The sequence below is a fragment of the Panthera uncia genome (assembly GCF_023721935.1).
Source record: "Panthera uncia isolate 11264 chromosome C1 unlocalized genomic scaffold, Puncia_PCG_1.0 HiC_scaffold_4, whole genome shotgun sequence".
Lineage (NCBI taxonomy): Eukaryota > Metazoa > Chordata > Mammalia > Carnivora > Felidae > Panthera > Panthera uncia.
Window position 1 is genome coordinate 34,632,314 of NW_026057585.1, and position 25,558 is coordinate 34,657,871.

At 41.7% G+C, this 25,558-nt stretch overlaps 1 long non-coding RNA gene across 1 annotated transcript; it reads right to left on the reverse strand.

Annotated features, from left to right (window-relative positions):
• Nucleotides 1-610: 610 nt before the first annotated feature.
• Nucleotides 611-25,472, reverse strand: LOC125912448 (uncharacterized). Its single transcript, XR_007454745.1, has 4 exons — nt 24,156-25,472; nt 21,646-21,688; nt 11,140-11,200; nt 611-1,256 (listed from the first exon to the last, which is right to left on the reverse strand). It is a non-coding gene; the product is annotated as an uncharacterized LOC125912448 (long non-coding RNA).
• Between the last annotated feature and the right edge of the window lie 86 nt (nt 25,473-25,558).

A 25,558-nucleotide genomic window follows, 5' to 3' on the forward strand; every position in this document is an offset into this window, starting at 1 on the left:
CTGCCAATAATAGGTTTTAGTCAGATTCCGATTTCTACGTTATTAGTGGCTCATAAAAGCCTTCCAGTGCAGGTCATGAAACTGTGGAAGTACAATTAAATGTGGATAGACCCAAATAATGTATAGCTTGTCATTTAGAGCTCGGGTCACACTGAGAATTCAGCCAGACAGTTTTCCCCTCTAGGATGGGATTGTGGAGAATAACACATTTAGAACAAAGAATGAAACTCATCCTTTCCCAACCAAAGGAAGGCATGTTAGTGATTATAACACGGTCTAGCAATGCAGGTAACATCACATGGCCATTTGAAAATGGTTGCCCCTCCTTTATATAAGATCCGAACCAACCTCAAGAATTAAGTGAAATTTATCATATGCTGTGTGAAACATGGTAAAGTTTGGACTGGAGGTGAGCCCCCCCAAGCGTGTGCAGACACGGCAAGTCCTGGCTCTCCCTATAGTTCTTACATTGTTTCCACAAATTGCAGACAACTTGCAGCCGGTAAGTTTCTAAAAGGAAAGCGGAAATTTGTCTTTCTTCTGTCAGGGCTGGCTGTCAGTAAGCAACCAACAAGCTGGGGAAATGGATTCAAATGAACATGTAGTCGCTTCTTCACATGCTCAGATTTCCTAGAAATGTTATTCATTCCAGATATACCAGCACTTACTTTTTGATATTTCAGCCCCTGTTTAGGAAGCGTGTGAGGTAATGTAACTGTAGGTACAGTGACCGCAAAGATTAGGTTAGAACCCCTCAAGGCGGGTCAGGTCAGGGCTGGAGGCCTGGAAAAAGCCATAGCTGCCAGGCCAGGTCAACCGATCTCGAAGACTATGTTCTCCACCAGCAGCCAAGGCCACCTCTGTGCCAAGAATCCTGAGACTTTCTGTAGGAGGTTCAGGGAACAGTTTAATGCAAACCTTTGGATCTTAGCAAACTCAGGCACCACTTGGCTTCATCATAGAGGACCCCTGGCTCACCTGCTTACTGCTCACCATCACCAGAGTTCTCAGTTGACCTAGATAACCCACTCTTATGCCATGGCCTCAAGTCTCCATCTGGATCCATCCATGGGGGGTTTTGGAAGCCCTCTGGTCCCAGCAGATAAGGCAACAGCCTGACTCATTCTAGACCATCTTTCATCCAAGAGCCTTGAGAAAGTGAATGTGAGGGGTGGGGAAGTCCGAGTTCTCTCTCCCGCTTGATGTAAGGAAATATTTGCTTGTCCTTCATGAGTAGGATTGTTGATGTAAATATCCTGAAATGAAACCACAGGTAACTGAGCAGTGCTGACCTGACTGTGACAAACTCATAAATTTCCCGTATATTATGTCAGTCAAGGCAAAACATTTTTTTAAGATTTTATTTTTAAGTAATCTCTACATCCAATGTGGAGCTCAAACCCACAACCCCCAAGATCAAGAGTCATATGCTCCACTGACTGAGCCAGCCAGGCGCCCCCCGCCCCCCAGTCAAAACATTTCTGTCACAAAATTTAAGCTGAGTGAATAAAAACTGGATGAACTGAAGCTGAATGAATCTTTTTTTTTTATTTTTAAAATTTTTTTTTAACTATTTATTCCTGAGACAGAGAGAGACAGAGCACGAGCAGGGGAGGGTCAGAGAGAGGGAGACACAGAATCTGAAACAGGCTCCAGGCTCTGAGCTGTCAGCCCAGAGCCCGACGCGGGGCTCGAACTCACGGACTGCGAGATCATGACCTGAGCCGAAGTCAGACACTCAACCGACTGAGCCACCCAGGCGCCCCAAGCTGAATGAATCTTAAACAATCGGTTGTTTGCAGCCTGTGGTGGGAGTTCACTTGTGAATTCTCATGTAACTCTTCTTTCAAATTTACCATTGAAATTTAAGATGTGGGGCACCTGGGTGGTGTCGGTTAAGCCTCCAACTTCAGCTCAGGTTATGATCTCATGGTTTGTGGGTTCGAGCCCCATGTCAGGCTCTGTGCTGACAGCTCAGAGCCTGGAGCCTGCTTCGGACTCTATGTCTCCCTCTCTCTCTGCCCCTCCTCAACTTGCGCTCTGTCTCTCAAAAATGAATAAACATTAAAAAAAATTAAAAGAAAAAAAGAAATTTAAGATGTTAATATGTCATAGCAGGATGCTTGACTGGGAAAGGTGGAATTCCTAAGGACCTGATTCCCTTTTATCTCATGGTGGGAAAGGAGGGTTGTGTTCTGTATATGGCCATCAGCATACAGTCCTGCTTTCTCCTCACCCTTTCACACTGTCAACATATTATAGACAAACTGGTGCTTGCAAACAGCTGCAGCCTTTGTTTCAGGGGCCCTCGCCAAGAGTCCCTTGCCAGGGTTTCTGCTTCTTAGGACAGTGTCCTGACTTTAGCAGCTGGGCAATGGGTGGGGCCGGATGCTTCCAGATGGCGGTACTGACAATGTCTGCACCCCCAGAGTGGGTGGCAGGGGCCTGCAGGGCTGCCTCAGACTTGCTGGAGCTGCAGGTTAAACTAACAGATTCCCAGACTCCACCTGAGACCTGCTGGCGGGGACTCTGGGAGCAGGACGGTCCCAGATGGGGCCCCGGGAGCCCATGCCGCATGCCAAGCACACACCACCTGTCATTCTTATTCCAACTGAAATTTGAAAACTATAGCCTGCGGGGAATCTTGCCTGGTTGCACATCAGAATCATTCAGGGGATCTTTGAAAAACACCGGTTCCCAGGTCCTACCACATACCAACTGATAAGAATTCCACAAGAATTTGCTAATAGCACTCCAGGTGGTTCTAATTTGCAGACAGGGCTGAGAACAAAGCAACTCCTGAAAACAAATTATAACAGTTCTCCAGGTACCTTAGGAGAGTAAGTTCCTGTCCTGGTCCTCTCCTGTGCCCTGAGGCAAGTGTGGGATGAGGCCTTGGGTTGTTTTTTTTGTTTTTTTTTTTTTTAAGTTTATGTATTTATTTTGAGAAGAGAGGGGCGGGGGGCTCCTAAGCACATACAAGTTGGGGAGGGGCAGAGAGAGAGGGAGAGAGAGAGAGAACCCCAGGCAGGCTCTGAACTGTCAGCACAGAGCCTGATGAGGGGGCTCGAACTCACAAACCGTGAGATCATGACGTGAGCAGAAGTCGGGAGTTCAACTGACTGAGCCACTCAGTCATGCCCCGCTTGGTTCCTTTTGACACAAAGCGGGGTCATGTCAGGGATGGCAGGACAAAACCACAGGATTACTTCTGGGAGCAGATAGTTTCTTCCCTAGAATCTGTATGGTGCTCTCTTAGCTACCAAAGGCTTTCTCAAATTATGGAGGAACTATGGCAAGGCTCTTAAATTCTTCACACGGCTACAGAGCAAGAGGACCAGTGAGAATCAAGTTCCTGAGAAGATGTGCACGCTTAATCTTAATAACAACATTGGGATGCAGAATTTGCATTTGATCAAGGTAATTTTTTTTCTTTTGGGTGTTTTCTGTCCAGAGTAAAATATCAGAAATAAATGTTTTCCATATAAGGAAAATTTTAAAAATTGATTTCTAAAGAAAGAAATATAAGTGGTAAACAAAAACTACCAGTCTTAAAGAGACTCACTTTTGGAATCATTCTGACTTTTAACATTTAAAACCCTGAAGTTCTATTAAGGATTCACAGAATCCAACAGCAAATGGCTTACATGAGGTGCTTATATAATACAATTTCTTCAATATCTCCATAGTTACTACCCAGAAAATATTTTTTTGAGCCAATTTTGACTAAATACCAGGCACTATGCCAGGCTAGGAGTACAAAATTAGCAAGACAGATCTCAGCCCTAAGGAGAATGGGGAATGTAGATTAGTAAACAAAAAAATAAATAAAAAGCAAGGTGATGTTAAGAGACTGTTAAAAACAGAACAAACTGAGGGTTGATGGGGGGTGGGAGGGAGGGGAGGGTGGGTGATGGGTATTGAGGAGGGCACCTTTTGGGATGAGCACTGGGTGTTGTATGGAAACCAATTTGACAATAAATTTCATATATTAAAAAAAAAAGAAAAGAAAAGAAAAAAAAATTCCACATTAAAAAAAAAAAAAAGCAAGGTGATGTTACTACTGCTGATAATATTGGGTGCTATAGAGTTGAAGGAGCTATTCATAAATGCCAGTCTGCATTGGCCAGTTTGAGCTCAGTTTTGAAGGGTGAAGAGGAGTTTTCCAAGTGGACCCGACAGGGCACTCCAAGCAGAGGAATGAGAGGTTCAAGAAGTATAGACGAGGGGCACCTGGGTGGCTCAGTCAGTTGAGCATTGACTTTGGCTCAGGTCACGATCTCATGGTTGTGGGTTCGGCCTTGAGTCAAATTCTGCTCTGACGGTGTGGAGGCTGTTGGGATTCTCTCTCTCTCCCTCGCTCCCTGCCCCTCCCCCACTTATGCGCGTGTGCTCGCACGCGTGCTCTCTCTCTCTCTCTCTCTAGATAAAAAAATAAACTTAAAAAAAGAAGTGTAGATGAGCAGGTCACCTTTGGAAAACTATGTGCATTTGTTTCTATTCCTGCTTTTAAAAATTACCATAAACTTAGCAGCATAGAACAACACCTATTTATTATTGGGTGTTCTGGAGGTCAGAAGTCCAACGTGAGCTAAAATCAAGGTGTTGCATTCCTTTCTGGAAGCTCTAGGAGACGATCTGTTTCTTGGCCTTAACTCATGGCCCCTTACTCCATCTGCAAAGCCAGCAATGACAGTTCAAGTCCTTCTTATGTCATCTGTTTGACCCTTTTCTCATCATCATGGCCCTCTCTGACCACAGCCGGAAAAGGTTCTCTCGTTTTAATGACTCATTAGATTAGGTTGGGCCCACCTGCTTCTCATCTCACGGTCCATAACTTCAATCACATTTGCAAAGTTCTCTGTGACACTTAAGGCAACCTATTCACGAGTTCTGGAGATTAGGGCAGGCACAACTTTAGGGGTCCGTAATTCTGTCTACCATACCGTGCATCAATTAACCAAGTGACTTTGATAGATAGGATAAGTAGGAGCTAAATCGTGAAAGGCCCTTATATGTCAGGTTAAGGAGTTTTCAGTTTATCCTTTGGGGACCAAGAGCCCCTTTAGGTTTTAAGAAGGGGGTTTCCCTCTTAGAGGTCTCTTTGGCTATACTGACCAATCCTAAGAACCAATGGGGGGATGCTTGTTACTAAGACTGGTATGCAGGCTTGGGGATTCAGATTTAGTAGGCCCAGGGTGAGCATGCAGGAACGTGTTTATGACCAGTCGGGTTACCAACACATGACTAGAGAGTTAGTTGAGAATATAAGACTGGAGGTGAGAGACCAGTAAGGAGGCCCTGCCATCGGTCCTGGGGAGAACTAACAAACATAAACTAACACAGCGGACAGCCCTGCGGATGGAAACAAGTGGGTGGATTTCAGTAATATTTAATGGGGAATTTGGACAGAACTATTGGTAATCTACTGGATGTGCTCTGGTTAATCGAAAATGCATATTTTAGAGTCAGACAAATGTGAGTTCAAATCCTGGCCCTGGCTGCCACCTACAAGCAGGTGGACTTTGCTGAAAGAATGTCTCTGAATCTTAAGGCCTTGACTATTAAATAAGGATGATAATATAAAATTTACCGAACTGTTAAGGATTAGCAATAATGTATCTAAGGGGCTCAGAAATGGCCACCACTCTTTAAAAAATTTTTTTTTTAATGTTTATTTATTTTTGAGAGAGAGACAGAGTGCGAGCAGGGGAGGAGCAGAGAGAGAGGGACACACAGAATCGGAAGCAGGCTCCAGGCTCTGAGCTGTCAGCACAGAGCCCGACGTGGGGCTCGAACCCACAACTGTGAGATCATGACCTCAGCCGAAGTCTGACGCTTAACCGACTGAGCCACCCAGGTGGCCACCACTATTATTGTTATGGTGGTGATTGATAGTGTTCTACGGATGTAAATAGTGGTGGTGGCTGACAGAGAAGAATAAAGATAACTCATGGAATGCAGGGCTCGGATGGCCAGATGAGTGGCAGGGCCATCCACCCACATAGAAATATAGGAGGAGAAGCAAGCTGGGAGCGCAAGGTGATGGGTTTCAGTTTTGAACACGTTGAGTTGGAGATGAGGGTGAGATTTTGGGTGGAATGTCCCGGAAGTAGTAAGATATACAGATTCTGAATCAGAAAAAAAAAAGAAAATCTGGGTAAAAGCTATGGTGGTTTTTCCATGGACCTGAAACTTGTAAAAGGTGTCTTTGAACATGAGCCACAAAACTGTAGGAATCAAAAGAACTACTAATTCATCAAAGCCTTTTTACTGCTTAAATCACTTTGTGTATTGTAATAATGCAAAAGTAATTACAATGTTCCCGTTAAAGTAATAATACCCTGACAATTGAAAGGCGTGCTTAGACAGCCACAAGGCCCTAAACATTCATTCCGAGCCCTCACAGAGCTGTTTGGTTTATGATTTTACAAGCTGGCTGGAAGCGGGGTCATGCGGAGGTTAATAGACTGAGCTGTAATTCCTGCGGGATCGCAGCCGAAGCCCAAGTGTGGGTTTCTGCTTCCTGCTCTGGCACCCCATTCATTTTCTTGCTTTGTTAACCCAACACTGGACCCTCCTTGCGAAAGGACTGTCTGCATCATTATTGTGCCCACCTTGGGGTCTGCCGATGTGACTCTCCTTCCTGCAAGAGCTTCACAACGTCCACACCTTCCGTCTGTGTACTTGGGAAGGGGTCAGTGTACTGTTTCTCACTGGCAGCTGCTGATCTGAGGGTGAAACACTGCTGTTTCTGGGTCCACTGAGTCCCTAAGACACATTGATCCTTGAGAGTTGCATTTCATATCCATACCCTTCTTCTTCTTTGTTTTTGGTCTTTTTAAAAATTTTAGTTAATATACAGTGCATACTGGTTTCGGAAGTAGAATTCAGTGGTTCATCCCTTAAAACCAACATCCAGTGTTCATCACAAGTGCCCTCCTTAATCCCCATCACCCATCCAGACCCTTCTTTTCATGCTCAAAGCTTCCGTAGTCCATGTTGAAAATCACCTAGCAGATAGCCTCATCTACTTCTCCTTCCCATCCCTGTGACCCGCCACCAGAAGAGTTCAGAACTGGGAGTCACGATTCCTAGGGAAAAGTGCCTGCCTCCCTACCTTCCAGTTGGGTGACCTGGAACAAGACACTTAACCTCTCTGTAGCAAGATGTGCTCATTCCATAACCTGAAAATTTTATTTCAGATACAAATCCCTTGTTCAAATGAAATCTGAAATAGAAGCCAAAAATAGAAAGCAGGGAACAAGGCAAAGTGCCCTAGAGAAGTGGGGATGGCAGTCCCAGGGCGTTCATTTGCCCCAACACAGCCGAGCCCCCAAGGCAGGCCCTGGGCATCTTTACAGAAGGCACTGCAGGAGGTCCCTTAGTATGCTTTCATGGCCTCCGCTTCCGAAATTCTGCTCATTGCCCCTCCTTACTGAAACTGATCAGAAGCTTTCCAATAACCCAAAGATCATGTCTAAACTCATTAATTTTTCATGTAAGGCTCCCACAGCCCGAGTCAGACTCACCCTTCTGACTTTAAATTCTATTACGCCTGCCACAGCAACCCTCTGGTCTCACGACTGTCCCTAAATCTCACTTACATCGTTCTTTGTACTCAATTCCTCTCCCTGACTTACACCCTGTATTAGTTTTCTGTTGCTGCTGTAACAAGTTACCATAAACTTAGTGCCTTAAAAATGTACATTTATTATCTTATAGTTTGAAGTCTAAAATCCAACGTGAGTCTCTCAGGGCTAAAATGTAGGCGTTGGTGAGGGCTACTTTCCTTTCTGAGGCTCTAACAGAGAACCTGTCTCCTGGCCTTTTCTAACCCCCGGTGGTGGCCCTTTTCTCCATCCTAAAAGCCAACAATGTCACATCTCTCTAGGCCTTTCTTCTGTACTCACATCTCCTACCTCTCCTCTTCTGCCTTCCTCTCCCACTTTTAAGGATCTTTGTGATTACACTGGGCCACCCAGATAATCCAGAATAATCACCCCACCTCAAGATCCTTAATCACATCACAGTCATCTAACGTAATCACAGGTCCCAGCATTTAGAACAATTTTGAGGGCCATGGTTCTGCCCACCACACAGCCCATCCGTGCCCATCCGTGCACGTCCTGTATGTGAGTAGCAGACTTTACTGAGGAAGGGGGAAGACCACAGAGGTCAACAGATGCTTCGCTACAGCCATGCAAACTCCTTCAAATTGACTCCCGGGCATCATCCTGTGGCCTGTCCCACCACTGAGGGTGGTTCTTTGACCATTTCATGCACAGAGCATTTGCCTCATTCTGTCTCTCCTCCACACTCTGACACCTCCCCGCTTTGCTTCTCTTTCTTCCTCTTTTCCTCCCCCAAGGATTGACACTGAGAACTCCTGATTCTTCTCACTCTGTGACGCAAACTTTCTCCACGGCCAGCTTCCAACTTCAGCACCCTTGAAAGGGCTCAGCTGAAAAACAAGGCCTCCATCTAATGAGAGCTACCTCCTTAGAATATGAGTGTGGTTGTAAATCCCAGTTTGTTCCTCGTGGTCACATGATACCACATGTGGTCCGTGTTATCACATGATAACATGTTGACCTGCCCACAGGCATGGTGCCACTACCCTTGTCGGTGTCATGTTTGTACATTTTCTCTTTTTTTGATGAAAAGATCTCAGGAAAATGTCTCAGGAATTATGGCTGGCTGGGGCAAAAGAACAGAAACTGGAGTTGATGCTTTCCCTTCTCATAAAAGGAGAGACTGTTCACGTGAGTGATGACTCTAAATGAAAATGGGGAATTTTTAAAGAGTGGTTAAAAACTGTAAGTCACATCCCTCTTTGGTGCTAAAGTATTAACCCTCACTAGATTGTTAGAACTTGAGGTTGGAAATCATATTTTATTCAATGTAGTGTCCCCAGCGCCCCGGTATAGTGTGCACATAACTGATGCTTAATGCATTTTGATTGATATAATTAATAGATATAGTATAAAATCTATTATTTATAAACATGGGTATATATAAGTTTCCTCCCACACAAATGTAGCCCTGTTTTTCTCACTCAGAGGAGAGGTTGCCCTCTCTTTGTGCTCTGGGATATTAGAGGGTGGGTTGTGTTTCTCACCATCAGTTGAGAATTTTGCAAAGGCAGGTGAGTAAAACAATAGATAAAACCCTTCACAGGGAATGTTGGAACACAACATTGGCATAATGGAAGGAGTGTTTTAAAGCCACACATTAGTATTAACATCTGTGCAAAAACAAGCTTTCAAACTGTGAACCAACAGGATTTATGGCAGACTATTAATGCTCATTCTGTTCCTGAGTTAGAGAGATGTTTATTCTCAACAGTGAGTCACTCACAGACATGAGCTCCAAGCAACAGCAGTCTGCAGCATCCCAATTAACACAGGGGAGACAACTAAAAATTAATTCTCACTCTTGTAATTAAGTACAGATTTTCCTCCATGTACAATGGGGTTACCAATAAACCCATTGTAAGTTGAAAATATCGTAAGTTGAAAATTCATTCAGGGGCGCGTGGGTGCTCAGTCAAGTTGAGCGTCTGACTTTAGTTCAGGTCACGGTCTCGCAGCTTGTGGGTTCGAGTCCCGCATCAAGCTCTGTGCTGACAGCTTGGAGCCTGGAGACTGCTTTGGATTCTGTGTCTCTGTCTCTTCCCCTCCCCACTCATGTTCTGCCTCTCTCTCTCTCTCTCTCTCTCTCTCAAAGGTAAATAAGCACTAAAAACAATTTTTTTTTAAAGAAAATGCATTTAATACACTTAACCAACCAAACATCATAGCTTAGCCTAACCTACCTTAAATGTACTCAGAAGACTTACATTGGCCTACGGCTAACCAACAACATCTATTTTATTTTATGTATTTATTTATTTATTTATTCATTCATTTTTTTTTTTTTTTAAGTTTCTCAGGATCCACATAAGAATGAAACCATATGGTATCTGTCTTTCTCTGTATGGCTTATTTCACTTAGCATCACACTCTCCAGTTCCATCCACGTTGCTACAAAAGGCCATATTTCATTCTTTCTCATTGCCACGTAGTATTCCATTGTGTATATAAACCACAATTTCTTTATCCATTCATCAGTTGATAGACATTAGGCTCTTTCCATAATTTGGCTATTGTTGAGAGTGCTGCTATAAACATTGGGGTACAAGTGCCCCTATGCATCAGTACTCCTGTATCCCTTGGGTAAATTCCTAGCAGTGCTATTGCTGGGTCATAGGGTAGGTCTATTTTTAATTTTCTGAGGAACCTCCACACTGCTTTCCAGGGCGGCTGCACCAATTTGCATTCCCACCAACAGTGCAAGAGGGTTCCCATTTCTCCACATCCTCGCCAGCATCTATAGTCTCCTGATTTGTTCATTTTGGCCACTCTGACTGGCGTGAGGTGATATCTGAGTGTGGTTTTGATTTGTATTTCCTTGATAAGGAGCGACGTTGAACATCTTTTCATGTGCCCGTTGGCCATCCGGATGTCTTCTTTAGAGAAGTGTCTATTCATGTTTTCTTCCCATTTCTTCACTGGGTTATTTGTTTTTCGGGTGTGGAGTTTGGTGAGCTCTTTATAGATTTTGGATACTACCCCTTTGTCTGATATGTCATTTGCAAATATCTTTTCCCATTCCATTGGTTGCCTTTTAGTTTTGTTGGTTGTTTCCTTTGCTGTGCAGAAGCTTTTTATCTTCATAAGGTGCCAGTAGTTCATTTTTGCTTTTAATTCCCTTGCCTTTGGGGATGTGTCGAGTAAGAAATTGCTATGGCTGAGGTCAGAGAGGTCTTTTCCTGCTTTCTCCTCTAGGGTTTTGATGGTTTCCTGTCTCACATTCAGGTCCTTTATCCATTTTGAGTTTATTTTTGTGAATGGTGTGAGAAAGTGGTCTAGTTTCAACCTTCTGCATGTTGCTGTCCAGTTCTCCCAGCACCATTTGTTAAAGAGACTGTCTTTTTTCCATTGGATGTTCTTTCCTGCTTTGTCACAACATCTATTTTATAGTAAGTGTTGACTATCTCATGTAATTCATTGTACTTTAATCTCACTGTACTGAAAGTGAAAGCGGGATGGTTGTGTGGGTACAGAATGGTTGTCAGTCTATTCGTTGTTTACTCACATGATCGTGTGGCTGCCTGGCAGCCGGGGCTGCATCACGAGAGACTGTTGTACACATATCCCTAGGGAAAAGATCAAAACTCAAAATTAAAAATTCTAAGCACAGTTTCCACCGGAATACAAACCACTTGCACACCATTGCAAAGTTGAAAAATTGTAAGTCTAACCATCATAAGTTGGGGATTGTCTGCATAATATTTTACCTTTTGCTTCATATGGTTGGCAAATAATACCCTTTTCCTACATACAGTTTGTAAACAAAATTTGAAACTTTTCTTTATATAGTGGGGACCATCAGGAGAGGTCTTCAGTGGGAATGTGAGGGCACTGCATGCCTTTTCCAGTAACATATGCAGTGATTAGGAGGGCCCTTGCGTGGTCAGGAAATCATGGAGAAGCATGGAGAACAACAAAAGCTTTCAGTTCTAAGAGAATGCAGCTAACTCCTCATTATTTGTGCAGATAGAGAAAGGGTAAAGCACGGTTACATCTCCCAACCTCATGAGGTAGATTAGTTTCATACTTTATCACTTGTGCCCACCCAAGCAAAATGGACCAATTTTGAATACCGCCTTCATTCCTCAATAATTAGCTATTTATTCATTCATCCATCCAGCAAATACTCTTAGTGTCCCTGCTGGCATCGTAGTTGGTGCAGTGACAGAGAGAGACACACTTGGTGATGAGTATTAAATCCAGGACAGGGGGCAGCGATGAGGTACACATTACCTAAAACCCGGGTCTCAGAGATGAGTAGAGAAAGGGTTGGAAAGTGGCGGGGCGGGGGCGGGGGTGGGGGGGTGGGTACCATTCCACACAGCAGGAGCAGGAGCCAGCAGAAAGGGAGAGGTAGAAGTTGCAGGGGAGAAAGAGAAATGACAGATATAATTAGATCAGGAGAAGGTGAGGAAAGTTTGGGTTCAAGGACTTAGGACCGTTGATTAACAACGGAAGATTAACAACGAATGGAAGAAGTATTTTTGCCTAATCCTTTGACCATAGTAAAGATGCCAACAAGCAGTACAATAAACAAAAGTTGTCAGTAAAAACTCAGAGATGGAACTGAGTGGAAGGATGGAAGGAACTCCTGGGCCCCACAAGGAGGCAATCCAGGGATGCTTCACCTACAGCAGGGAGTAACAGCAAGGGTTGAAGGAACAATTTGAGAGAACCAGGCACCCACCCTATAAAGAAGGGGATGACTAAGCTAACAAATTCAAGCACAAAATATGGGATTGGTTCAAGAACCACTGGGCCAAATGCTGTCCAGCTGAGATATGGAGATAGGGAAGCCACCCCCAACCTGGTGAGTCCCCAGCACAAGGACTCCAGCAAGGGGGTCTGGTGGCCTGAGTCTGGTTCCAGCCTCTGACTTTCTTAGAGTCATAGACTATAAGTCAGATTCTGAAACTTCTTCTGGTCCCAGACTCCATCAATCTTCTGTTTCAGAGGAAAATATTCCATCACCAGGATAGATCTGAATTTATAGACCAATTCATCTGCTGAAGCATCCTGTGCCTCATTGAGGGAACCATGATGAAGCCCTATGGCAACGGGGTATGTCTGACAGATTCATCCATGGTGTTGTGTAAAGCTGTGGATTGTTCTTTTTCATTCCTGTTTAGTGTTCCACAGTGTATATAAACCAGAATTTACCCTTCTTCAGGTGACAGATGTATGGTTGAGTGTTTCCATTTGGGGTTATTACAAATAATGCTGCTCTGCAAAATTTTGCACCCGCCATTTGACTTACTTGAGTCAAATATCTGTAGTGTGTCTGGGAGTGGAATTTGCTGGCTCATGGGTCATGTGCATATTAAGCTTTGGTAGATTCATACCGTCAGAGATTTTTCTACAGTGATGTCACCAATTCTACATTTTCATGAGCAATATATGAGAGCTTCCATACTCTCAACCAACATTCATAATTGGGAGACTTAAATTTTTGCCCATCTGGTGACCATGTGGTTTTCACTGTGGTTTTCATTTTCATTTCCCAAATGAACGGATCCCTTTCCATGTGCTTATTGGCCATCAGGCCTTCCTCTTACGTGAAGGGACTTTTCAACTCTTTTGCCCATTTTTCTAATTAGTTTGTATGAATCTTTATGTATTTTAGATACTAGTCCTTTATGTGTTTTATGTATTGCAAACATTTTCTCCCATTCAGTGACTTGTGTTTTCACTCTTTATGATGCCTTTTAATGAACAGAATTTTAAAATTTTAATGTGGTCTATATTTCAGTGCTTCTCAAACTATCTATGGCAGACACACTTTTAGAAGGCCGGCGGGGGACGGGGGGGGGGGGGGGCTTTAATTTCCAATCAATCACAGACTGATATTCCTATGAAATACAATAAAAATTGACAAATATAAAAGTTAAATAGAAAACACAGACATTAACATATTTATAAAAGGAATTAATATTTATATAAAAGAGGGAGAAAAAGAATTAAGGGGTGTAAAAGTTCCCAAACCGAGTGAGTGGTTTCAAGCTCCTTCACAATTACCTTTGTCTACACACAACCCTAAGACCCATGGGCACACACTTCCCTGGCCTGGCAGCCACAGAGTTCTGGCCCGATCGCTACCAGTCAGGGGGAGTGGTCCGTGAAGGCTTTTGCCACATTCTGCTCTGGTGTAGTCCTACTGCTGAGTTCTCCACACCAACAGCTCAGTCTTTACCTCAGTCATTGGTGGGATGGGACCTTGCCCTGTAGCATCACTCATACCTCCTCGCTGAGGCTCGCCTTTATTTGAGCCGAAAGAAATTGTCCAACTTTGAATCCCGTGCCAGTTCTCCGCAGATTTTGCCTGTGCGATGACCCCCGTCTTAAGCAGAAGAGTGATTATAAGTACACATCCTCCCTCCAGAGGGAAATGAGATGCTACTACCTCAAAGGATCCCACGTTTACAGTTTTTTCCTCTTCTTTGACGGGCTTCTGGTGACAGAGTGTATTTCTCAGGCAGTTGCAAAGAGAAAATGGGAGTGTAGAGGCAATTATTGTTAAGAATTAAGCCAATCCTTTCTGCTCTCTCCACTCCCCACACATGATTTAAGTACTGGCTTAGAGGACTATAATGTATGCAGTCATTTCCCGTAACCATGACAAATAACTACCATAAGGTCAGCATTATTTGGCTTGTAAAATAAAATTCCAGAGTGAGCATGAAGCTACATCTTCATAGCTCAGACAAAGAAGCTAAGGCCCAAGAGGTTTAAATAATGTCATTCAATCAACAATAATTTCTCAATAATTTTTTTATTGTGAAACAAAACAAAAATACAGAAAACCATGCAAAAGAAATGTATAGCTTTAGTGAAGTATTATCTACCAAACACCCTTGTAGTTATCACCCAGGTGAAGAAACAGAACTTTTCCAGCACTCCAGGCATCCTCTCATGTGCTCTGACTTCAGTAAAGTTATAACTTCCTACATTTCTCCCAAAGCGACCGTGCTGTTAACTTTGTCCGAATAAGGTCCTTATGGTTCTGTATGGTTTTTCACCCAAATGCAGGTCCTTAAACACTGTAATTTTGTCTCACTCATTTAAAAAAAAATCGATGTATCTCATTTAGTCTATAGCTTCTCTTCTAACCCTTTCTTTTCCTTTCGCTTCTATTCAAGAACCCTGGACAATAGGCCTATAGCAGTGGCTCTCAAACATAAGCCTGCATCAGCTCATTACAATACAGATTGTTGGACCTCCCTTCATGAATTTCTGATTCAGTAGGTCAGAATGGGGCTTGAGAATTTGCTTTTCTAGCAAGTTCCCAGGTGATGTGGGTGCGGCTGGTCTGGGACCACACATTGAGAATCACTGGCCTATGGAATTTTCCACAGTTATAATTTTGCTGATTGCATCCTTATGATGCATTCAGTATGTTCCACTGTCCTCCGTTTCTTGCGGATTGGGTGCTGGATTCAGACCTTGAGCAGATTCAAGTTCTCTTCCTTTGGTGAGAATAAAAATCCTGTGCTCTTTTATCGGGAGGCACATAATGTCTGGCTGGCTCTTTTTTATGATATTAGCAACCACTGATGTTCATTTCCTAGATTCATTAATTTGCTGGTAGTTGCAAATTAGTGACATTCAAATGATATAATTTAGTTTTCATCTATCAGCTGGAATAATTTTATAAAGCAATGCTTTCCTTTTCTACTATTTGGTTACACAATGGTAAAGTTCATACAGGAAAGGCAGGATAAATGTTTGATTCTTTCCATTTATTTACCAGATTTCAAGATAGTAATAAATTGTTTCCCTATTATCCTCCAAAGATGACCATTTATTTTTATATTTTAAAAATATCATTATGAACTCATCAATTCAAATATATTTTATGTGTTGCAATACACGGTAACTATTATCATACTGAAGCTCAAATTACTCCCTCTTTGGCCAATGGAAACCTCTTCAAGTTGGTTCAGAGTCTTTTTGACACAACCTTGTAGTCTTTGGCAGACTCCTTGCTATCTGGCATATAAGATGTTCCAGGCTCAATTTGTATATTTCTTGCCCTGTACCTAAAATCAGCCAGTTCTCCAAGAACAAGAAGCCTTGATTTCTTGAAATAGTATTTCAAAACAACAGTCTAAACATTAGGGGTATTCATAGGTACCTGGATTGGTCTATGTTTCTAGGGCTTTCAGTAGGTACACACACACACACACACACACACGTTCATACTAACATTTTCTATTCACATATCAAGACTATAAATTTCAAGACTCCTTTCTTTCATATAAGAAATCAGGTTCTCAGGATACCTGGGTTGCACAGTCAGTTAAGCACTTGACTTCTGATTTCGGCTCAGGTCATGATCTCATAGTTGTCAGACCAAGCCCCAAGACCACGCCCTATGTCAGACCAAGAATGCCCAGCATGGAGCCTGCTTAAGATCTCTCTCTTTCTCTATGCCTCTATGCCCCTTCCCTGCACACGTTCATTCTCTCTCTCTCTCTCTCTCTCTCTCTCTCTCTTTCTCAAAAATAAAAAAAGAGGGGTGTCTGGTTGGCTCAGTGGGTTGCGCATCCAACTCTTGACTTTGGCTCAGGTCAGGTCCCAGGGTTCGCGGGATCAAGCCCTGCGTTGGGCTCTGTGCTGAGTGTGGAGCCTACTTAAGATTCTCTGTCTCTCTCTCCCTCTCTCTCCTTCTTCCCCTCTCCCCACTCTCTCTCTCTAAAATAAAAATTAAAAATTAAAAAAAAGAATTCTGGTTCTCAAGAAGACAGTGAATGATAGGATTAGAATAGCTCATCAGTATTCACTTGCTCTATCTCACATTAGAATCTCAGAATAACAATACTGACACTCTCACTACCAATTATGATTACTGAAAATAGTCACACATTTTTTGTAATTTTATCCCTATTCTCCTTTATTATTTTTTTTTAAGAATAGTTGCTTTATATCCACACTGTCACAGCCTACGACCATGACATATGATGTTCTCTCCATATCAGCCCTCATTTAGTCTCAGTTCAACAGGGAATGACATCTTCAGTACTTGCCGCCAGTGCATACTTGGAAATCCCTGGAATCATTTTGGCTAGCTCAGGAAGGGCTCAGGGAAACAATATTCCCTGGGTTCTTGCATGTTGATAACAGGTTGTGCTTTTCATACTCGAAAAGTCATTTTGCCAGATATAAAATTCTTGACTCTCATTTTCTTTCTCTGAGTATCTAAAATATGTCATTACTCGGGGCGCCGGGGTGGCTCAGTTGGGTAGGCGACTGACTTCAGCTCAGGTCATGATCTCGCAGTTTGTGAGTTCGAGCCCCACATTGAGCTCTGTGCTGACAGCTCAGAGCCTGGAGCCTGCTTCGGATTCTGTGTCTCCGCCTCTCTCTGCCCCCTCCCCTGCTCACACTCTGTGTCTCTCTATCTCTCAATAATAAATAAACGTTAAAAATTTTTAAAAAAATAAAATAAAATAAAATAAAATAAAATAAAATAAAATATGTCATTACTCAAATTTCTATGGCAGGAAGTGCTATTGTTGAAAAGTCTGAAGACAATCTATTTTCATTTCTTTATAAGGCACTTGCTCTTTTTTACCTAGATGTCCAAACATTTTTTCTTTTCCTTTAAAATCTAGTAATTTTACATGCCATGTTGGTCATCTTGGGTTGATAGTCTCAGTTAAATGGTAACCTCTTTCACATCTTTGTTTCCTCAGGATTTTTCTTCTCAAATTATAGTTTTTAGTATTTCTTCTCTTACACTGTGTTTTGCTTCAGTGACTCTTATTATCTGTATAGATTTTTTTTTTACCTGTTTTAAGTATTTGTACTTTCTCTCCATATCTTTTTGATTTTTAACATTTTTCTTTTTCTCATCTTCAACTTCTCTTAAGGCATATTTTTGTGTTTATTTTCTTCTGTGTTCTTCATAGTTCAGACTTCATATCTAAAATGATTTTTTCTTTTATTCTTTATACCAACTTCTTGCGTTCTGTCATCTTGTTTCTGTGTATGTTTTCTCATGTATATTCTTTTCTGTATGTATTTTAGCCTGCTTTGAAATAATAAGCTATAGTTTTAATTTATTTTGAAGGCACTATCTTTCTTTAATGACTGCAGGGTATAATTCTGTTCCTTATTCTCTTTGTAATTGTGACAACTTTCTTTGGGATTTAATCTTGATTCCTTTCTGTGGCTCATTTTTATTTAATATTCATTCAAGATAGCTTTTCTAACACCACGGAGCTCCCTCTTCTGTTTACTTTTTTCATGTGGGGTTTAGAAAATATGAAGGTTTGTTTTCTAAGATCTCCTGGCTGTTTCCTTCCAGTACTGTACCTCCTATACCTCTTTCCTTGATCTCTCTTGTTTGCATCCTGCTCAACTGTGATTCCCCTTCTGAAAGTGTCTCTTCAGTATAAGCCCCTATTCTCTTACTCTGCGTAGTCTAGAAAACCACCAAAGAGTTTAAGTGACACAATCTAACTTAGGTTTTAAAAGGATCCCTCTGGCTGTTCTGTAAATGGAGAGTGCAGGGAGAATGCGGAAGGAAACAGGGAGACCAGTTAGGAAGCAATCACAATACCAGTACTGACAAATTTTACATGTAAGGAAACTGAGACACAGATGGTTACAAGGTTTCCTTTGCTATCCCAAAATAGAGCATTCCTATGAGAACTTCCATAAGCCAAAACGCCATAAAATGAAGAAGCAATTACCATTCATTTATATGGAAAATTTTTTGAGCATTCCCAGACCCCAAAAATAACCTCTCTTAGGCTTTTCTGATGCTTCAGGACACATCTTGCTAACAGATGCACAAAATAAATTGAGATAAAGCACAGATGCTCACAGATACAGTTCAAAACTGTGCAGCTTGATGCTGAGATGCTGAGTTTAGTTCCTGGGGAAGGAGCTTGGCAGGCCACTCTGCCTCTCTGGGTGCGTGCTGCCTCTAGAACAGCTCGCTGCAAAATAGAAGCTTAGCGCTGCTTTCGTTTTTCACTTTCTAATGTAAAAGCAAAAGTGCTCTTCAAATTTCTTTCAGTTAGCAAAAACAGGTGCTAATGGAGGTCTTTTGTAAGAGCATAGTGGTGTAATATGAACTTTCAAGAAGCAGGGGATGCCATGTAACTTTCCCTCATCTCACAGCTGGTAAGTGGCAGACATGACATTCAAACCCAGGCATTTTCACTTCAAAATCTGTAGTAAACATCTGCCATTTGAGGCTGTTCAACATGTCTCAAAACCCCTGTATACATTTTGATGGCTTTCCACGTTGTAAGTCCCAAACCAGCATTTCCCAGATGCCCCTGTGGCTACAGTGCTGATGTATGTAACTTGGGTTTCACTGATCAGATGCACCCAGATTTAACAAATAATATAGGATGGTGACTAGTTAAATTTTTCACCAGTTATTTTTTTTTTTTAGCTCATTTATTTATTTTGAGAGAGAGAGAGAGCGAGAGCATGAGCATTTGCACGGGGGGGGGGGGGGGGGGGGGGGAGAGTGAGAATCCCAAGCAGGTTCCACACTCAGCATGGAGCGCGATGTAGGGCTAGATCTCACGACCGTGATGTCACCACCTGAGCCAAAATCAAGAGTCAGAAGTTTAACTGACTAAGCCACCCTGGTATGCCTCATTAGTTATTTTTATTGAGCTCTAATTCATATACCATAAAATTCACCCCTTTAAGTATACAATGCAGTGGTTTTCAGTACATTCACAATGTATGTGGCCACCACCGCTGTCTGATTTTAGAATATTTTCATCACCCCCAAAAGAAACCCCTTGCCCACTAGCAATCATTCTCCATTCTCCCCTTCCTCCAGCCCTCCGGCAGCACTAATCTCCTTTCTGTCCTCATGGATTTGCCAGTTTGGATATTTCATGTTAATTATACAATACGTAATCAGTACTTCATTCCTTTTTATGGCCGATGATATTCTATTGTATGGATATGCCACATCTTGTTTATCCATTCATCAGTTGATAGACATTCAGCTTGTCTTTACTCTTTGGCTGTTAAGAATAGTGCTACTGTGAACCTTCATGGACAAGTTGTGTGTTCATGTGATTTTAACTCTCTTAAGTTAAATTTGAATTTCAGATAAATAATGAATATTTTAATATAAATATGGCTCAAATATTGCATGGGGCAAACTTGTATTTTAAAACTATTTTCTATTCATCTAAAATTTAAATCTAACCTGGAATTCTGTATCTTATCTGTTTACCTTACCGCAGGGAGCTTTGGATAAAGAAGTGAGAAATACGAGGCAATGCTAATAGTGAATTCTATCAAATATTTAAGAAAAAAATAATACTAATTCTATGCAATATCTTTCAGAAAATAGAAGAGGGGGAACACGTCTTAACTCATTTTCTAAGGCCAGCATCATTCAGACAAAGACATTGCAAGCAAAGAAAACTATGGGCCAATGTCCCTCATAAGCATAGATGCAAAATTCCTCAACAAACGTATTAGCGAATTAAATCCAAACATACATTAAAAGGATGGTAGATGATAACAAGACCTTGGGTTCCTCAGTCTCAGCCATATTTCCCCCACTGGGGTAACCCTGAAAGCACCTCTCTGGAATTCAAGAGGGTCCAGGATGCATGGTTCAAAAATCACTGCTCTAGGGTTCAAATTCTACCCTTAGATCAAGCTATAGAGAGTGACATACTGAAACTAGATTATTTTGCTCCTTTGTAGAATTTTTTTTTCAGAAGCAGTATTTTAAGATACCCTATCATAAACAGTGGTGTGGAAATGATAAATGTACGTAGGGTGTACCTATTTTAGTAGGAATATTGTGAAGGGTCTTATCCATGACATTTAGTGTTTGTAGGAGACTCAAAACCAAGGAAAACTATATTTTTCTCTGGAACATTAAGTTTTTCTTTTACTTTATCTTGTGGAACATTCTAAATCCTATAATAGATTGGATTTCTCACCTTCTTTGCCACTAGAAATACTAGAGCCAGATCTGTGGCTCATCTCTAAAAAACATAAAAATATATGTTTAACATTTTGTGTGCTCATCTTGCCTTTGACTTTGTTGTCCTCTTAACCTTAAGAGTCTCCTCTTAAATTCTTTTCCAAAATATATAATGTATAACATATGTATGTAAGATGTCCCAGATCTCTTGTCGAACACATGATTCAGCCAGGGTTTCTTTTAGGGGTGTATTAATGACAGCAACTTCCAGGATACTTGACAGCTCAGATGCAGAAAACTATATGATATTTTAAGTGACTATTTTGAAGGGAAAAAAAGATGTGTGATGTTATTGAATTCCAGAATTAGAATGTCAGGCTCACAGCACAGAATTAAATCCTGGAGCTCCCTGCTATAGAAAGGGTACTCTTTCTCTTGGTTAGTAACAAATTAATGGCAAACTCTAGTCCCTCTGGAATGTGAGCAAATTTTAACAGGGGTGCCAATTTTTTTTTTTTTTTTTTTTAATTTTTTTTTAAGAGGGGTGGTAATTTCAATAAATACAGTTTTACTGGAACTTTCATGTATCTCTGTTAACTTTTCCTTAAAGCCAGGAGTGATATGATTATTGTTAAGAGGTAGCTACGAGTTTTGTACCTTGTTTACATTTTTAAAGAGAAAAAAATCACTCCAGGGATTTTGGCAAAGCCATGTACATTCCCTTTATCCTAGAGTCAGTCTGCGTTAAAAGAGTAAACAAAAATACAAACCCTGTGATGGTTAATATTATATGTCAACTTGGAGGATATTTTCGAATGGGATTAAAATTTAAATTGGTGAACGTTTTAAAGCAGATCACCCTCCTTAATGTGGTAGACCTCATCCAATCAGTTGAAGGCCTGAATACAACAAAAGACCAGCCACCTGGAGACATGAGGGAATTCTCTAGGCTGCCAGCCTTTGGACCGGAACTGCACATCAGCTCTCCTGGGTCTCAACCTGCCAGCCCGCAGATTTCAGGCTCACTGGCCTCCATAATTACATGAGCCAATTCCTTATAATAAATTCCTTTTCTATATATACACATACCTTATTTGTTCTATTTCCCTGGAGAATCTTGAATAAGACAAAGCTACAAACAAACAAACCAAAGTAGTGTGAGCTACTTCAGAAATATTGAGCTGTGAATTCTACTTTATGTCAATAAAACAGTGAGAAATAGCATATACAGATGTATTTTTCATTTTGATAGAGGAGAAAAATAACACATTCTTTCAACATACTTGCAAGACTCAACATGCTTCCAGAATAACCTTGCAGGCACATTACTTGAAATACCATTGCAAGGGTAACATGCAAGTTTTGTTTAAATAGCATATCAGTTAGAGATTGTGTTTGGTTATAAGTAATTGAAACCTCTAAAAACAGTGGCTGGGACAGGATGTAAAGGATGTAAAGGGCACCAGGGACCCAGGCTCCTCCCAGCCCCAGTGCCCTGCCACCTTCAGTATGACTGTCATGCTCATGGCCATCTGCTGGAAGATGATAGTTTCACATCAACTATGGCCTCCACATACTAGAGGAGGGGTAGAGTAAAGGGCTAAAATTGCCTAAACTCACTTCCTTTTATGAGCTTTCTAAAAGCCCTGCCCAACAATTCTGCTTACAACTCTAGCCTAAGGCTAAAACCATATCTGTTCATCACCCTTGGCTACACAGAAAATGAAATTGGGTTCACTGTCACCTTGAACAAAATTGGAAATCTCTTGGTAATAAAGAAGGAGAGAATAGATACTAGGTAGGCAGGCAGCAGTATCTGCTACTCGTAATATGCTCAGGAACTATGAAGTCGTTTCTGGGATTTGAATTGTTTGGGTGTCCCTGTACCCTCTGAGGGCAGAGAGGAAATTAAGTTCAGCTTTTGTCAATTCCCTGGTTACCTTCCTTTGGACATATCAGTCCTGAGAGCACTCTTTAGGGGAAGTGAAATGTCATCAGAGAATCAATGTTCTGTGTCTTGCTTCAGAGTGCCCAGAAGGAGATGGCTAGGAGGGAGATGATGTGGGGTAGGGTGAGATTCACTTCCTGAGCCAGTTGTGGGATCCAGCTTGGGGAGCTAATGGATATAATCTGGATAATTTCTAAACTTTCTAATTATTTTCTATCTCCATTGTTATGATCTAAGAAGAAATTATTTTGGATATTATATATTATATCAATAAAACTTCTCTTATGATAGTATATAGTTGAAGAACATTTAAATAGAATCAGACATTACTTAAGGAAGTATTTCTCAGCTTGCAGTTTGCAGACACATTCTTAGGGGCTGAAGCGCTGTTTTCCTTTGAGATTCTGTATCGTACTAAAGTTTGAGAAACCTGTTCCAGTCGCTTGGAGCAAGGGCCTTTGAAGAGGGACCTGGCATTGGTATTGTCTATTGGCAGCTTAGTGCAAGCAGTTTCCTTGGAGGTGATGCTGAGACACTCAGCTCTGGTGCTAACGGTCAATGCTTCACAAAATGGTGAGTCAACAGGCACTTTAAGAGCACTGCTGATGGGAGCAGGTCCTGTACCAGGCATGTGGGGAGCTGCTGTTATTAGCAGGGAGCTGCCTAGGACATCTTCTGCTCCTGGTGTCCGCTGTTGCGGAAGGGAGCCACCAGGGGGCGCAACCTTGCTAACAAGAACAAACCAACCCTGAGAGCAGCAGGTAGTCAGGCTGGATGGGAGGGGAACCCACAACGAGGTTACTGAGGCAGTGGACTATGCTCTGTCTGATTTATTGCTTAATTCCCAATATTGGGCTCCTGTCTTGGTATACGTTATTGACTGGGTATTTTGGAGAATGGAAGCACACAGAATGAACAAATGAATGAACTGTGACCAGACAAAAATGACCAATATTCGGATTCACAGTTATTCACCATCCCCTTTCCTGAGGATTCGTTTTCTGCCTGCTTAGCTTCTTCTCCTCCCCTTCCACCCTCTGAGGAGATTTTTGTCTTTGACAAACTTGTTCTTTGGGCTTCTATGATGAAAAATAGGCAGAGAGGGGGGAAAGGGGAAGGAATTTGGCTTACCCAGTGCACCCTCTAAGTGCAATTCCCTCTGCTCTTTGTGGATCCTCCTTCCTCCATCAGAACCCTCGGGGATGCTCACAGAGTTCTGCGGCCAAACTCTGATTTCTTTTGAGTTGTCCTCTATCCCCAAAATATGTATCCGAATGGTAATAAATAAGAGATAGTGGACCAAGAGCTAAAATAATCTAAATAGTGTAGTGCTGGTGGGTAGAGGAGTTTGAGGGTCAACTTGGGGAGAGAGCCATGAGAGTTGTGACAGGATGTAGGAAGTAGCTAGAAAAGATGGCGATTTGAACAAGTGTCAGCATATGTTAGGATCCCATTTAATGTTCTTTGAGAGATGCTCTCTATCTACCCCCCTCCCTAAAAACCAATAGCATTCTCTTTGGCTCTGCTTCTTGAATGTCAAGACTGCTATGATAGTAAACCATATTAATCTCTGGGTTTAAGGATTTCAGAGTAAATAAATGAAGAAATAATAGGAATGAATGAGGAGTGATAATGTTTCTCATTGTCTTACATTCTAGTGTGAGTCATCCTTGACGTAAGGAGAAAAATAGAGATCGTTAGCTTCCTCCTATGGAGGGAAGATGATTTTCTACCAGGTCACTGAGATCAGGGAAAGCCTGGAGCCCAACGAAGCTCTGGGAGAGATTCAAGACAGGTGCAGCAATCTCAAGTTACAACTGGGACCTTTTTTCCAAGGAAGGATGTACCTGGGGAAAGAGATGTATAATGAGGTCAAACATTGAAAGGAAACCTCCAACAATGGAATAGCTATTGTGAAAAGAACACAACAGGACATAATATTTGTTTTCAGTTCTGTCTTGACAATTCCCTGCCTTCAGAGAATTTCCTGATTAATATTAATTATCTCCTTCAACTTTCCTTCCTCCATCCCTCCCAGAGCTCAGTATAATAGCAATAGGAACAATAACAGCCTTTTGGATGAGGAGTTGGCAAACTTACAAAAGGATAGAGCCATGTGGTCATTTAATGGTAGAAAAGAAAGGGGAAAGGGTGAACAAGTGTAGATTTAGGGGAAGGAGTTGTAATCAAATCATGATTCTTGTTAAGGGATGGATATGGCTCTTCAAATTAAGTGTTGGGAAATGTAAGTATGGAAGGGAGTGGTTTGTGTATCACAGTCAAGGGGTAGACTGAAGTCAACATTAGTCCTATTGCAGTCACACAGCCTCTGAATCACTCTTCCTGTTCAGAGAATTTCTGCATTGTAATCCCCTCTTCCTCAAGTCACCCTTGCAGCCTTCCTTGCAGCTCAGATAACCTTGCCTCAGTTCTATCTAGGCAAAACTCTTATTTATAAGTGAGGAAAATGAAGTTCAGGTACAGCATAGAATGGAGTCATTGGTGAGCCACTGGTGAGGTGAGTGTGGAAACATTCCACATTTAAAGGGCAGCCATCGTAAGGTTCCTGGCATCATATGTCCATCCCTATTGGTGTGAGCTGTGGTGTTTTCACTAGGGAAGCCACTATAGTGTGGTTTCCATCTTACTCCTGACTGCATCATCTCTAATACTGACCCTCCGAGCTACCTTGTATCTTTTAATATCCTTTCTAAAAGAGTATTTCTGCTTAAACTAGCCAGAATGTATTCTATTGCTTTTACTAAGATTGCGATTTAATTCAGGATAATAGATAGACAGAGACTACATATGTATCCACAAATACACATATAGACATCTTTATACCTAGATAGGTTAAAAAGGAAGCTTTAGTTATAACAAACATGATTTACTTATCTGAAAATAGGTTCCTCTCAGTTGTCAATTTTCCTTTCTTTTGGAAAGAGAACTTCTTTTCTTAAGATAGTTGGCTTCTATAAATATCAAGAAAACTTGAATGATGTTTGGATAAGAAGATGAAGCACTGAACTTTATAAACTAAAGAAGTGGATTTTT